The following is a 14074-nucleotide window of genomic DNA, read 5'->3' as shown; positions in this document are numbered from 1 at the left end:
TAGGTGTCCCGTGGAATTAAATCAGATTCCTAAATTAGACAGGCTATGTAGATATCACAGACATGAGTCAGGCAAATCTCAAGGTCCATCACAAATTCCACCTCCTCCAAGAAATCTGCCCCAATATTCTGTCCTAGCAGTCCATTATTTGCATTGTATATTTTGGTATTTCTTTATATTTCATTTCATTTTATTTATTTTTTCATTTTTAAAGACACATTGTTTTCTTTCTAATCTTACAATTGATACATGTTCATTTCAGACAACTAGGAATACATAAAATCATAAAGTAAATAATAATTAACATCCATAATCTTCATCCCTTAGAGATAACCACCATAGCCTTTTGATGCATTTCCTCCCATTTCCCCTCCATTTTAACTATAATTTATCCTTTTATATTATTCTTCCATGTTTCATCTTTAAGTATTTGACCCCTGTTAAGTTTTATCTTCTTCAAAATATGGTAACTTTTTGAGGATAAAAACCATATTATTTTCTACTTCTTTATGCTCTACACTTTCTTATGCATAGTGATAAGTACAGTAGTCAATAATTCAATTGAATTAGTTTATCTTCAATAATTTGAGTTGTTTGGTATTATAGCTACAGTAAAGAATGTAAGTAAATCTACAGATATATCAGTTATTCCATGAATAATAATTCCCTTTGAATTTACTAAGTTAGTTACATTTCACGTATATAATTTTTTGTTTGTTTGATTGTTAGTTTTGGTTAAACTTGGGAGACTTTATTTACTTCCCCACATCACCAATCATGGATATGAGTGGCTAAGGCTTCTATCTCCTCAGGAAAACACAGCACAATTGAGTGATCACAACCTTTGGAGAACTTCAGTCTTTGGTTGCAGCATTTAAGAGCTCCTGGTTTTGGTCCCACAAGCCCTTTTTGAAGTGACCTATGTATGTTTTTGGGGTTTTTTATTTTCTGTGTTGGGTGTTCATTGCTGCGCGCGGACTTTCTCTAGTTGCAGCAAGTGGGGGCTACTCTTCGTTGCATTTCGCGGGCTTCTCATTGTGGTGGCTTCTGGTTGCAGAGCACGGGCTCTAGGCGCGCAGGCTTCAGTAGCTGTGGCACACGGGGTCAGTAGTTGTGGCGCACGGGTTTAGTTGCTCTGCGGCATGTGGGATCTTCCCAGACCAGGGACCCAACCCGTGTCCCCTGCGTTGGCAGGCGGATTCTTAACCAGTGCGCCACCAGGGAAGTCCCTATGTTGTGTTTTGATGTTGGGATTATTGCCTTAAATCTTTTTGCTTCTCTTGCTGAATCATATGGAAAACAAATTTGAATTCTGTTTATTAATGCTATTAAGTTTCAAGTGCTAACTTCTGGTAGAACAAATACCCAAACATTTGAACTGTTAAAAGATAAATTGAGGCATATTAAAAATTTTAAGAGTTTATCTGAGCAAAACTCAGTTTAAATCAAATCACCAAAGTTAAATCAAATCACCAAACTGGAAAGTGCTCCACCAACAGGAGCTAGGGGAAAGATTTTACAGAGAAGAAGGGAGCAAAGCAAGGAAATTATTTGATGGGCTATAGCTTAAGCATTCAGTTTACTTGGGAAAACCTTATTGGCTGTTTGTGATCGGTTGTCCTTAGATTTTAATTTCTTAACCTTGAGAAATTTACAGGATTGGGTTTGATTTGCTTATGTAATGCCACTAACACATTAGAACCATCTCAGTTTAATGACCTCCTTTTTAATTAATTTAACAATTGCTATATCTGGATTGCATTTTCTAAGAAAGAAAATATTATGTAGCTCATAATTCCAAATAGTTAATCTAAAAATTAGGGCTTTAAGGAAAAGTCTAAAATAATTTATAACAATTAATTATTTAAAAAAAATCAGGGGTTGACTTCAGATGCATATAATAGAAACTTGACTACAGTAGTAGCTTAACCAAATAGGAATTTAATTTTCAAATAGCAGGAAGTCTAGAAGCAGGTAGTGTTGCCAGCTTTAACAAATAAACATACAGGGCATCTAGTTACATTTGAATTTCAGATAAACAGTTTTTTAGTATAAGTGTCCCATGGGACAAATGTAACTGGGCCACATGCATTTTATTTGGCATTCATAGATGCAAGCTGTTTAGGGCTGGTGCAGCTGCTCAAGGATGTCAGCAAGTTCCTTCTAGCATCCTACTCTACTATCCTTTCTTTGTGGCTTTTGTCCTCATGGTTGTAAGATTGGATACTGTACCTCCAGGCATCAACTCCATGTTCTAGGCAGGAAGATTGGGGGAAAGAAAAATGGAGAATACAGTAGTCCTAAACCAACTGAGTCTGATCCTTTGAAACAGGAAAACAGTAGCTTCTCTGGAAACTCCATCTTGTAGACTTTACTTACATTTTATCCGCCAGAACTGGGTTGCCTTGGCCACTGCTAGCCGCAAAGATGACCAGGGAAGTGAATATTTTTAATTGGGTACTCTGCCACTCTGAAAAAATTTGATTTTCACTAGGAATGAAGGAGAGAAGTGTAGACATAGGATAGGCAACATGCGATATCTACAATGAAAGGTAAAAGTAATTTTCAATGACTATTTTGAATTTTATTTTGACCACACAAATATGCATGGTGAATTTGAAAGGAGAAAGAAACTCAAAAAGTAGAATTTCCCATTGTTAGTCTTAACTAGTCTTAGGGTCCTCTACCTTCCTGAGAAATTATCACCCATAGATTTAAGGATAGCCTTAACTCTAGCAAATTAGTGGTGAAAGCTAAAGAGACTGCTGGTAGCTTGACTCAAAAATGGAAATGGGGTCCCTAGAGCCATGCCCCAAAGTCTATAGCAAGGAAAGTGTGTCTCTTGCTATAAGATGCATATTGATTATGTTAACTTACTGAAGTCTATTAAAAGAAATTCATCTAAAATAGCAATAGTGAATCCTATCTCCATAGGCCAAAAACTCTTAAACCTGATAGAACAATTGTCCTCTCATCCAACACAATTTTACAATGAGGTTTTCTCCCTTATCTAAAGTGATTTTCTTACCAAGAGACAATTAACCAACACTGGACATTAACACCTCTCTCAACCTTGTCAAACAATTAGCATCAAATTATTTCTTTTCTTGTGGAAATTGAAGAGAAAATCATTAACAAATGGTACCAAATTATAAGACTTTTTTTTCTATTTAGTATTTCTATTTTGCAGTGGTTTTACAAACACTATTGGTTCTTTTTTTCAGCAGGAGTTTCACAATCATGATGGGACATTTTCTGCCAATAACAAAACCAGGGGCTCGTCTAATTTGGGACTCTCAAAAGCAGTATCATGTGGTGACTGTAGCCAGTTTCATTTTTCTGTGCCAGTAGAGAAGTATATGTAAAATAAGAGTATAATTTTCACCATGACTAATGCATTTCCAGTAATTATTACTAAGGTAAATTCTCAAAGCAAAACAGACATTTAGGTGTACTGAACTTTTTTCATTTTGTTTTGTTTTTACAACTTGGCTGCCTGTCTGTCTTCATTAAGGTAATACTTATTTGATTTCTAGTTAAAATAAAAGATTTTTGTCCAACCGAATTAACAGAATGATTATCTTGTCAGGGAATAATGAAAATGAATATTTCCTCCATTTTTTGGAGTGGTATAGTTTTTACAAGCTCCACAGAGGATAGCATTCAGATACGGTCACACCAAATAGGAGTTTTGCTCATTGGATTAAAAATAGATCAGCTCAAAAAAAAAAAAAAAATAGATCAGCTCAATGACTCAGCAGGTAGCTTATTGCAGTTGCCTACTAAGAACATCCTAATTCTTCCTTGTACTACATCACAGTGAAGTACTCATGTGGCTTTATGGGGATTAGCTTATTCAGCTATTAGAAATAAGATCACAGTATATCTAGGACATTCTGTGAGATACAACAGCACTGAGAGTATTATGGGTCAAATTCTGGTTAAGTATAAGTAAGCATATATTCAAAGATTTAAGTTCCTTTTAAGAAATTTATAATAATGTGGCTAAATTGAAAGTGAACTGTGGAATCAGGTTACAGAGAGCACTTGATTGTGCTTGGATTTTAGAGCAGTGCCTGTTTCATTGTTCCATGAGGCTTCCTACCTGATTTCCCCTCCCCCTGCCATATGGGAAACCTCAGGGGGGCCTTTAATGTTTTCCTTTTTTCTTACTGGCATTCAGGCAGTGGCCAAGTCACCTCCAGTCCCAGAATATTCAGGGATGGTCTAACAAATGGAGTTGGTATTTCTCCTGAAAGGAGACAGGAATAGAAGGCCTACCTTCCTCAAAAATATCTCCCTCCAAATTATTGGCTATCCATAGGGAAACACTTTAAGCTAGTATCTTCCATTAACATATATTAATATATCCAGCAACTACTTGATAATCATCCTTTTACAGCCTCCAGATATTAGGTGCCAGAGTGACGTAGATGAATAAAACCAGATCTTGACCCTCTAAGGGCTCCTTTTAACTCCTGATTTATTAGACCCCTGGGTAAATAGACAGGTAAGTTACAATGTGAGGAAAAAGAAAAGCAGGAAGGTGGGAGAGTCAGATCTTGCAGGGCCCTGTACTGGAGAGTCAGCCAAGGTAGCAGGCCAGGGAGAAGGAATGGCGTGAAGGCTTGTAGGGGCTTTGAAGGGAAGGAAAAATCAATGTAGAGGCTCTGAGAAGTGCAGAAAACAAGTTTCATTCTCATTAATTCATTTTTTTATTGGAGTATAATTGCTTTACCATGGTGTGTTAGTTTCTGCTGTACAACAAAGTGAATCAGCTAAACATATACATATATCCCCTCCCTCTTGGGCCTCCCTCTCCCCCGCTTCCATCCCACCCATCTAGGTCATCATTAAGGCTCACCTTGGAAACACTGCCTAGTGCAGCCCATTCCTCTCCTAGGTCAGGCCCTCAGCAAAACAGAGGTAGCTTCAGTTTGGTTGGCAGGCAGTGTGTTTTCCGTTTGGGTGGCTGTTTTTCCTCCAGGATCACCAGATTTACCTCCCCCTCCCCACACTCCCATGTGGAGACCTGTTCTAAAGCTACTGACTGAGAGCAAAAAGTTAAGGAAGACTTCATTGATAAAGGCTTCAAGTGAGATCCCTGCTAGTAATGTTTGCTTTTTTACACAGGAGTCTGGGAAGCTCTTAAGACTGTTCAAACCAGACCACTAAACTCCAATCTAATGCCATCCTATAAGGTTAACTTAAAAGGTATTACATTAATTCAGCAGGGAGGCCATTAGACTGAGGTGGCTCTGATGTACTGGCCGCCTACAGAAGCAAACCAAAATCTAAGCATGCAAATGCTGAAAAGTTAGGACAACCAATCACAAACTGCCATCTAGGCTTTAGCTATAGCCAATCAGTAATTTCCTTACTTTGCTTCCACCTTTTCTCTATAAAAGGCTCACCCTCACCCCCCACCCCCCGACCAGCTCCTGTGGGTGGGACGCTTCTAACAACTTCTGGTTTGGGGCTGCCCAATTGGAATAGACTTTTGCTCAAATAAGCTCTTAAAATGTTCAATATGCCTCAGTTTATTTTTTAACAGAGATTAATCTTAGTATCTCAAGTCTCTGTCCTCGACCTCATAGTTTTACTTATTTTCATTGTGTTAGTTACCCTTGTAAATGGCTTTCCATTCATTTGTTCAGAGTGAATGCTATTTTTGTTGTCAAATATGAATCCCAATGAGAGCAGTAAAAAATATTTATACTTCCTTTAAGAGTAGACCTGACTGTAAAAATAGAGAGAGAGAGAGAGAGAGAGATGAAAAGATAGGTGGATTGATGATTTTCTAAGCATTATTTCAAGGTTCATCGATCTTGCTTGGGAGCCAGTAATAAGGCAGACTTGAATATATCCTCTACTCACATATTTCTTGGAACATGATTGTTCATAACCTCCAAGAGGGCAGAGACTCATCTATTGTCTTTGGTCCCCAGCACATGGCTCCTGCCTGACACTGGTCTGGGGATCAGTGGATTGAACTGCAGCAGCTTCACAGTTGCTCCCAGGTGCTTGAAGCTGAAAGCTGTCCATCATTTCACAAGATTTACTGAATCTTCTTCTTGGCAGAGGAATTGTGAGTTTATATAAAGAGAATATATAATATTTAACTGTGAGTTTATATATCGGTCTAAGAAAATGACTTCAAAAAATTTACAAGGCAATATAAAATTGAATATAAATAAATGGAGTGAAAATATGGTGTATAGAGTTAATCTCTGAGAATACTGACTGATCTTAAGTGCTGGAATAAGTATAAGGGCAAATACAGATTTTCTCCCCTCTGAAAATAAGCAGAGAGATTTTCCCCTTCTCCATTTACTTTCTGAATTTCTTTCTCTGTCCTTGTCAAATGTATGTAAATCTTTGTAATGGCTACGTAAGCCTCTGGCCAGTCTCACAACTCAGGAATGTTTCCTCAAGGACCTGGGAGCCATCTCTTTGAAGTGTAATCATCAAGGAAAATAATTCCAATCTCCTGGAAGATGGGTTTTTTGGGAAAAGATGGGTCTAATTTGTCACCTGACTGTAAATTGTAAAAGCTACCTAAGTATTGAGTGATTTGTGTCCACTTAGCTGTATAAAAGAGGGAGATTCCCTTCTGTCTTTGTAATCCCTTTAGCAGGTTACCTGTGTGGCATATCACGTTCTGGTTTAATCTTATTCAAAAAAAAATTTTTTCCCTTTTTTTTTTTTCTACCCTTGTGGAGAGCTTTTGAATTGAAGAAAGATTTGTTTTGATTATATTTCCCTAACACAAACATGGGCTGAGCTTTCTGGCAGCTGAGATATTGATGTTTGGTAGATTTCAATCATGACATTAATTCTGTTTTCTTTAAGTAATGGAGAATCAGTGTAACTGGTGGTCAAGGATGTGAACTCTGGAGTTAAAACACTTGCCTTCAAATCCTGGCTCAGTGACTCACCAGCAGTGTGACTTTGTACCAGTCAATTGGAAATCACATCGAACTTCCCCCAAGTCTAAATTTCCTCATCAACTTTTTAAAGCCTCAGTTTCCTCATCTCTAAAGTTGTGAATGACAAATCAGTCCTGCCTGAACCTCATGGAGAGCATCCCCCCACAACAAAGAGAGGCTCTGTGGCTGGCAGAAGTAGAAGGGAAAGCTAGGCAGCCCACAGCAACTGCTGTGCAGACCACTGTTAATCTGCCTCTCCGTGCTAACTCTGTGAGGGATGGGGCTGTGTCTCACTTTATAGCTTCAGTGCCCAATGTAATACCTAATACTTAATAGTTGTTCTATAAATGTTATTTTAATGAATAAACAATGAATAAGTAACTCCCATAAGCAAAGTTTTAGAGGTCACAAAGCTGAAACAAGGACTACAGAGAGTAACAGTGGGAAATACAATTAAAATGTAGGTTAAGACCATATAGTAGGGAGGCTTAAATGCTAAGCTGAGGTATTCATGCACTATTCTATAGGCAGTAGGGAACCACTAAAAGTTTATGGGCAGGGAAATAATACGATCAGAGCTAAAGCTTAAGAAGAGTAAACCAGTAGCAACATCTAGAATGAATGGGTGGTAGGACTCCTAGTAGATAGGAAGATGTTTCTAATAGAAGATGTTTCAAACAGAAGGCAATCATTCTGGTTAGAGCAGTGGTTCTCAATTGGGAGTGATTTTGCCTCTCAGGGGACATTTGGAAACGTCTGGAGACACATTTGATACTCATAAGTGAGGGGGTGCTATTGGCATCTAGTGGTTGAAGGCCAGGGATGCTGCTTAACATCAGCAAAGTGTTATCCTGCACAGCAAAGAGTTATCCTGTCCAAAATGTCAGTAGTATCCCACTTGAGAAACTCTGGGTTAGGGATAATTAGAATGCATAACAAGAAGAGAACAGATGCGGCAGACATGAGTGGCACTGTGGAAGGGGAATACATAGACTTTTGAAAATGACTGTGTCTGTAGAGCAGAGGAGAAGGCAGAATTAGAAGCAAACAAACAACAACAACAAAAAACATTCCAAGGTTTAAAGCAGGTATCTGGGAAGATGATGTCAGGAACAGGAATAGAGAAGTCAGAAGGAGGGCCAGATTTTAAGGGGGAATGATGAATTTGTTTTGAGTTTGCGATTTAACTGGATACCTTAGCATAATTCCAGAGGCAGCTAAAAATGTACTTCTGGAGCCTAGAAAGAGGCTAAGACCAAAGATATAGATTTTAGGAGACATTTGCAATGAGTTATTGGTTAAAGGAAGGTGAGCAGGTAAGAGTACTGAAAAGGGGCAAAAAGGAGATGTGGTCTGAGAACAGAATTTTGAAAGACTGGGAGAAAACACAAAGGTCATATTACTAAAGACAGTGATGTTTATAAAATCATCTGATTTTTCAGAATATTGCTCTACTTTAGCAATTAATTTCCTCCCACAAATCCAACATATTAATTAGACTACCTGGAAGTGGGTCATTCCTAACTGTTCCTAAACTCTTCTTAAATCCATATCAAAGAACCTCTTGTTCTCTTGTTTTTAAATAATAGTTTTATTAAATTCCTCAAATCCTCTTATAAATCGCAAACATATTCTCAAGCTTGGCTCAGTAGAACAGCATTTTTAAAGCGTTCTTTTCCTTTTATTCTGTGACTATCTTTAGCATTTAAGAATTATTTAGAAATTACTTTCAAGACTGGCCTTCTGCAAAATTGAGAAGTATGTTATTTGATTTCAGACCATAACAAGCCTCTGGCTTATTTGCTGTCCATAGAGGAAAAGAGTGTGAGCATGAGTTTTTATCCCAGCTTTGCCATGAGTGAGCTATGTGATCTTTGGTAATATTCTTTCTCTCTCTCATTTAGAAAATTTAATTATATCTACAAAAAGGTACATGAGTTTTGTCAGAGACTAACATAAACATTTAATGTGGTAGTTGCCCACAGACCCATCCCAGTATAATATTACCCAAACCTTTACTGTAAATTCCTAGGCACAATTCAGAGGCATTACAGATTTTTAAAAACTTTCCAAAGTTTTTATTTTGAAAAATAGCAAACCTACAAAAGGTTGAAAAAAACAGTGCAATGAGCAGCCATATACCCTTCACCTAGATTCATCTGTCATTAACTTTTGTGACATTTGGTTGTTCTCTCTGTCTTTGTCTATCTATCTACCTACTTATATTTATTTTTTGCTAAATGACTTGAAAGTAAGTTATAGATATCATGAAACTGTATCCCTAAATACTTAGTATACATATCCTAAGAACATGGACATTCAGCTATAAAACCACAATATTATTATCTCACTCTAGAAATTTAACATTGATACAGTGTACTATCCAATATATATACAGATTTTAAAATTGTTCCCCAAATGCCCTGTAAAACAGTTTTTTTTTTTTTTCAAGGTAGGATTTAGTCAAGGTTCATGTTTTTCTAGTCTGCTTTAATTTAGAAAAGTCTTCTACATTCTTTGGTCTTTTGTGACACTAATCATTTTGAAGATTACAAGCAAGTAATCCCACAATCTGGAATTGTCTGATTGTTTCCCCCTGATTAGTTTTGGGTTAAATATTTTTATAAGTATACTACACAGTATACTACACAGAGGATATAATGTATCCTCTCATTGTATCACTTCAGGAGACACGTCATATCAGTTTGTCCCATTATTAGCAATATTAAGTTAGGTCACTAAATTAAGTCTTTCAGATCCCTCCTTTGTAAAAGTGGCTTTTCCCTATTTTAGTTAATAAGTAATCCATAGGGTGATATTTTAAGACATGTAACTAGCCTATATTGTGGTCTTGGAGTTCTCATCTGGCCTAACCTTCTTAGTAGTTTTTGCCAGTTTATTAAGTATGGTTCACCAGAAAACTTTTTTTTTTTTTAGTATGTATAGTATCCCTTTTTTTTTTAAGTATGTGAAGTATCCTATATAATTTGTTTTATTTTTTGCTTGAGTTAGCTAGAATTGGCTTCTGTTATTTTCCACCAAATACCGATTCCTACAATGTGAGAAAACATTGTATAAAATTCCTACCTCACTGGGGTAAAGATCAACATTATCTTCAGGGTTTCAAATATGACTGTGATACCACACAAAGGCCCATGCATACAGGACCTCCAGATTTTTCAGGATACATGTAGAAAAACATTTTCTATCAGGATGTGTAACTGGTGAGCCCTCCTATGCCTCAGATAAATGATACACAAGCCCATGGACTGATCATTGTTACCTAGCTGCAATGAGACTGTGCTGTTTGTGATGCTTAGTCATTGTCATAACTCTGTGGACAATGTAGCATGATGAAACTAGTGACAGACATTATATCCAAATCCCAGTTGCTAGATACAGATGACCTGGCTTGCTAAAGGCAGATTTTACAACCATATTAGGTAATTTTGCTGGGATTTCAGGATGACTTGGGTTGTATTTGTTAATATAATAGTCGTAGTAATAGAAAAACTAAAATCTCAATGACAATTCAATAGAAACTTAATTCCTCTCTCAGTCAATGTCCAATTGGTGTTTGGTGAATGATCTTCCACATAAGAACTCAGACTCTCTGGTATCTTCCATCTCATGATCTGCCATCTTCTGGTCCTTTGCTTCCAGTGGCAGAGGAGAAAGGTCACGTAGGTTTTTGATTTTGGTTTTAGAAGTACATGGTTTATACAGTCAATTTTAAACATAGAACAAGAGGAAAGAGAATGAGATAAATAACCAGAGTTAAAATAAGGTACCAGTAGGGTGGACGGATCACTGGAATTCTATGTTATGCAGTGTTCACAAGTGGTTGAGCAAAGAGTTTCAACATATGGAAAGCGCCGACACAGGCTACTTCCACTGGGGAAAAGCAGGGGCAAATACACCCGGCCAAAAGCTATTGCTCACCAGCAACTATGCAGGAGGGTTTCATGGGCCAGGCTGAAAGTGCTGTATATCACTTCTGCCCACATTGACATTCTGTCAGCCAAAACTCAGACCACACCCATCTGTAAAGGAGGCTAGGAAACAGGGTCTAGGAGCAAAGTGATAACAGCTTTGAAAAGAGCCAGTCATTCTCTCCCACAGAGGCTGTAGGAGTTTTGGCAAACCTCCACCTCGTGGTTACCTGTGAAGCTGAGAGGGACTGTGAATGCTAGAGAAGTTGCAGTCACCAAACACTCCAAGCCTGATGGTCTCTGTTGTTTTTGGCTGGTTTGGCCTCACTGCTGCAAACTTTTACTTGTATTAAATATATGTCAATGAGTGCTACATTTCACTGAGGTCTCAAACTTACTCCTCTGCAGGATTACTTCAATAGCTGAGAAGCACTCCCACTACTTTCTTAATGTTTCTTTAGAAATGTTAAAGGCATCTCTAGCTAGTCACCTAATTGTAAAGAGTGTATGATAAGTTTTAGATAGAAGCTGAGCTCAGCAGTGTACAAGTATGAAAGTGACCCTATTCATCACCACCCGTTTTAGTTAAACGTCCCTGCCCGGGTGAAAACTCAGACTTATATCCAGTTACTCCCCAGATAACAAGTCCTTTCGTCTCTTTCAAACATGAGGGGGTCTTGTCCAGATTTCCAGAAGTATGTATGTCTAGGAGAAAAGTGACACAGTTTTGGTGAGCAGCCAAAAGTCTGTAAGAGGTTTGGTAAACCCTCACTTGTGGTTTTACCTGGAATAAGTTATTGAAAAAAATATTTAAAATGTGTTGCTGACGGGCATGGTGCAAGGAGAACTATTAAGGCCTAAAATGAAGTTAAAGCAGGAATTCAAAGAGGTAAAGTGAGCACCAAAGTTGGATTAGCCCTAAAGTTTCTGAAGAACTCTGGTGACCTTGAGATTCCACTCTGATGGCTGCACAGAGTTTGGGGGACAGGAGATAAAGGTTAGGGCCTATTCAGGTAGAGCGTCTACTAGGAGATCTGCATAAAACCAGGACCCCAAAAATCCCAAGGAAAAATGAACTTATCACTCAGGAGTAGACAGCAAGAAACTTGCATCTTGAACTTGATCCTAGTTGAAGACAATGAGATAGAAAAATGAGACAGAAAAATTTCCCCTGAGCATTTATAACACAAGCTGATCTCCAAGTGGATTTTCATTCCAAAAGCCTGCCCCCTGTGAGGTTTGAAAACCTCAAATGATCATTGAACTTGAAGTGGTCTCAGGTTGGTGGTTCCCCCAGGCAACAGGCAGGAGGACTGCAATTTCAACCTGGACCTCAAAGAAATTCCACAGATGAAATGCCAAGGCCAATGATTCAGCTCTCAGTAAAAAAAAAAAAAAAAAAAAAAAAAATTTAACAATGCAAGGAAATAAGGCACTCAAAGCTAGAACTAGCAGAAACAAAACAGAAGAATCAGATCTGCAAAGACTTCAGAAATTGCCAATTGTCAGGCCCAACATAAAAGTACTGTGTTTAATGTGTTTAAAGAAATAAGAGTGGCTTGAAAATACAAGCAAGGAACAAAAGACTATAAAAAAGGTTAAGCAGATATGATAAAGAGCCAAACAGAATTTCTGGAGATGAACATTTTAATAATTAAAGTTGAAAACTCAGTGGACAAATTAAGCATCAGAATACACTACCCAGCAAAGTTATCATCAGAACTGAAGGAGAGATAAAGAGTTCTCCAGATAAGCAAGAGCTAAAGGAGTTTATCACCACTAAACTGGTCTAACAAGAAGTGTTAAAGGGTCTTCTTTAAGATGAAAAGAAAGGGTGCTAATTAGAAATAAGAACACATATGAAAGAGTAAATCTCATTGGAAAAGTAAATATATAATCAAGGTAGTGTGTTAATTACTTAAAAAGCTAATATAAAGGTTAAAAGACAAAAGTAGTAAAAACAACCATAACAACAGTTAAGGGATATACAAGATAAAAAGATGTAAAACGTGACATCAAAAACATAAAACATGGGTGGGGAAAGAATAAAAGTGTTGAGCTATAGAATGGGATCAACCTTAAGTTGTTATCAACTTAAAATAGACTGTTATAGACATAAGCTGTTATATGTAACCCTGATGGTAACCACAAAGCAAAAACCTATAGTAAGTACACAAAGATAAAAAGAAAAGAATATAAGCATACCGCCAAAGAAAGTCATCAAACCACAAAGGAAGAGAACAAAAGAAGAAGAAAGGAACAGAGAGGAACTACAAAGAGAGCTAGAAAATAATAACAGTATGGCAATAAGCACATAGCTATCAATAGTTACTTTAAATTTAAGTGGACTAAATTCTCCAATCAAAAGACAGAGTGGCTGAATGGATTAAAAAAAAACAAGATCCATCTGTATTCTGCCTACAAGAGACACACTTTAGATGTAAGGACACATACAGACTGAAAGTGAAGGCATGAAAAAAGATATTCCATGCAAATGAAAACCAGAAGAAAGCTGGAGTAGCTACCCATGTATCAGGCAAAGTAGACTTTAAAACAAAAACTGTAATGAGAGACCAAGAAAAGGGTATTACATAATGATAATAATAAAGGGGTTAATCCAACAAGAGGATATAACATTTGTAAATGTTTATGCACCCAACATAGGTGTACCTAAATATTAAAGTAAATATTAACAGGCCTAAATGGAGAAATAGACAGCAATACAATAATAGTAGGGGACTTTAATATACCACTTACATCAATGGACAGATCACCTAGACAGAAAGTCAATAAGGAAGCATCGGCCTTAAGAAACATGGTAGAACAGAGTGACAACAAATATTTACAAAACATTCCATCCAAAAGCAACAGAATACACGTTATTCTCAAGTGCAATATGGAATATTTTCCAAGATAGACCATGTATTAGGTCACAAATCAAGGCTTTATAAGAGAATTGAAATGATATCAAGAATCTTTTCCAACAATGGTATGAAACTAGAAATTAATTACACAAAGAAAACTGGAAAATTCACAAATGTGTGTAGGTTAAACAACATGCTACTGAATTGCTAATTGGTCAAAGAAGAGAAACATTTAAAAAATACCTTGAGACAACTGAAAATGGAAATGTAACATACCAAAATGTATGGAATGCAGCAAAACACTTTTAAGAGAGAAGTTCTTAGTGATGAATGCATACCTCAAGAAATA

The 14074-nt window shown here is 37.1% G+C and overlaps 1 non-coding gene across 1 annotated transcript; it reads right to left on the bottom strand.

Annotated features, from left to right (window-relative positions):
* Positions 1 to 796: 796 nt before the first annotated feature.
* Positions 797 to 921, bottom strand: LOC132531995 (small nucleolar RNA SNORA25). Its single transcript, XR_009544258.1, has one exon. It is a non-coding gene; the product is annotated as a small nucleolar RNA SNORA25 (small nucleolar RNA).
* Positions 922 to 14074: the final 13153 nt, after the last annotated feature.

Source organism: Lagenorhynchus albirostris, chromosome 13 (assembly GCF_949774975.1).
Source record: "Lagenorhynchus albirostris chromosome 13, mLagAlb1.1, whole genome shotgun sequence".
Lineage (NCBI taxonomy): Eukaryota > Metazoa > Chordata > Mammalia > Artiodactyla > Delphinidae > Lagenorhynchus > Lagenorhynchus albirostris.
This window is presented reverse-complemented; position numbering and strand designations above follow the sequence as displayed.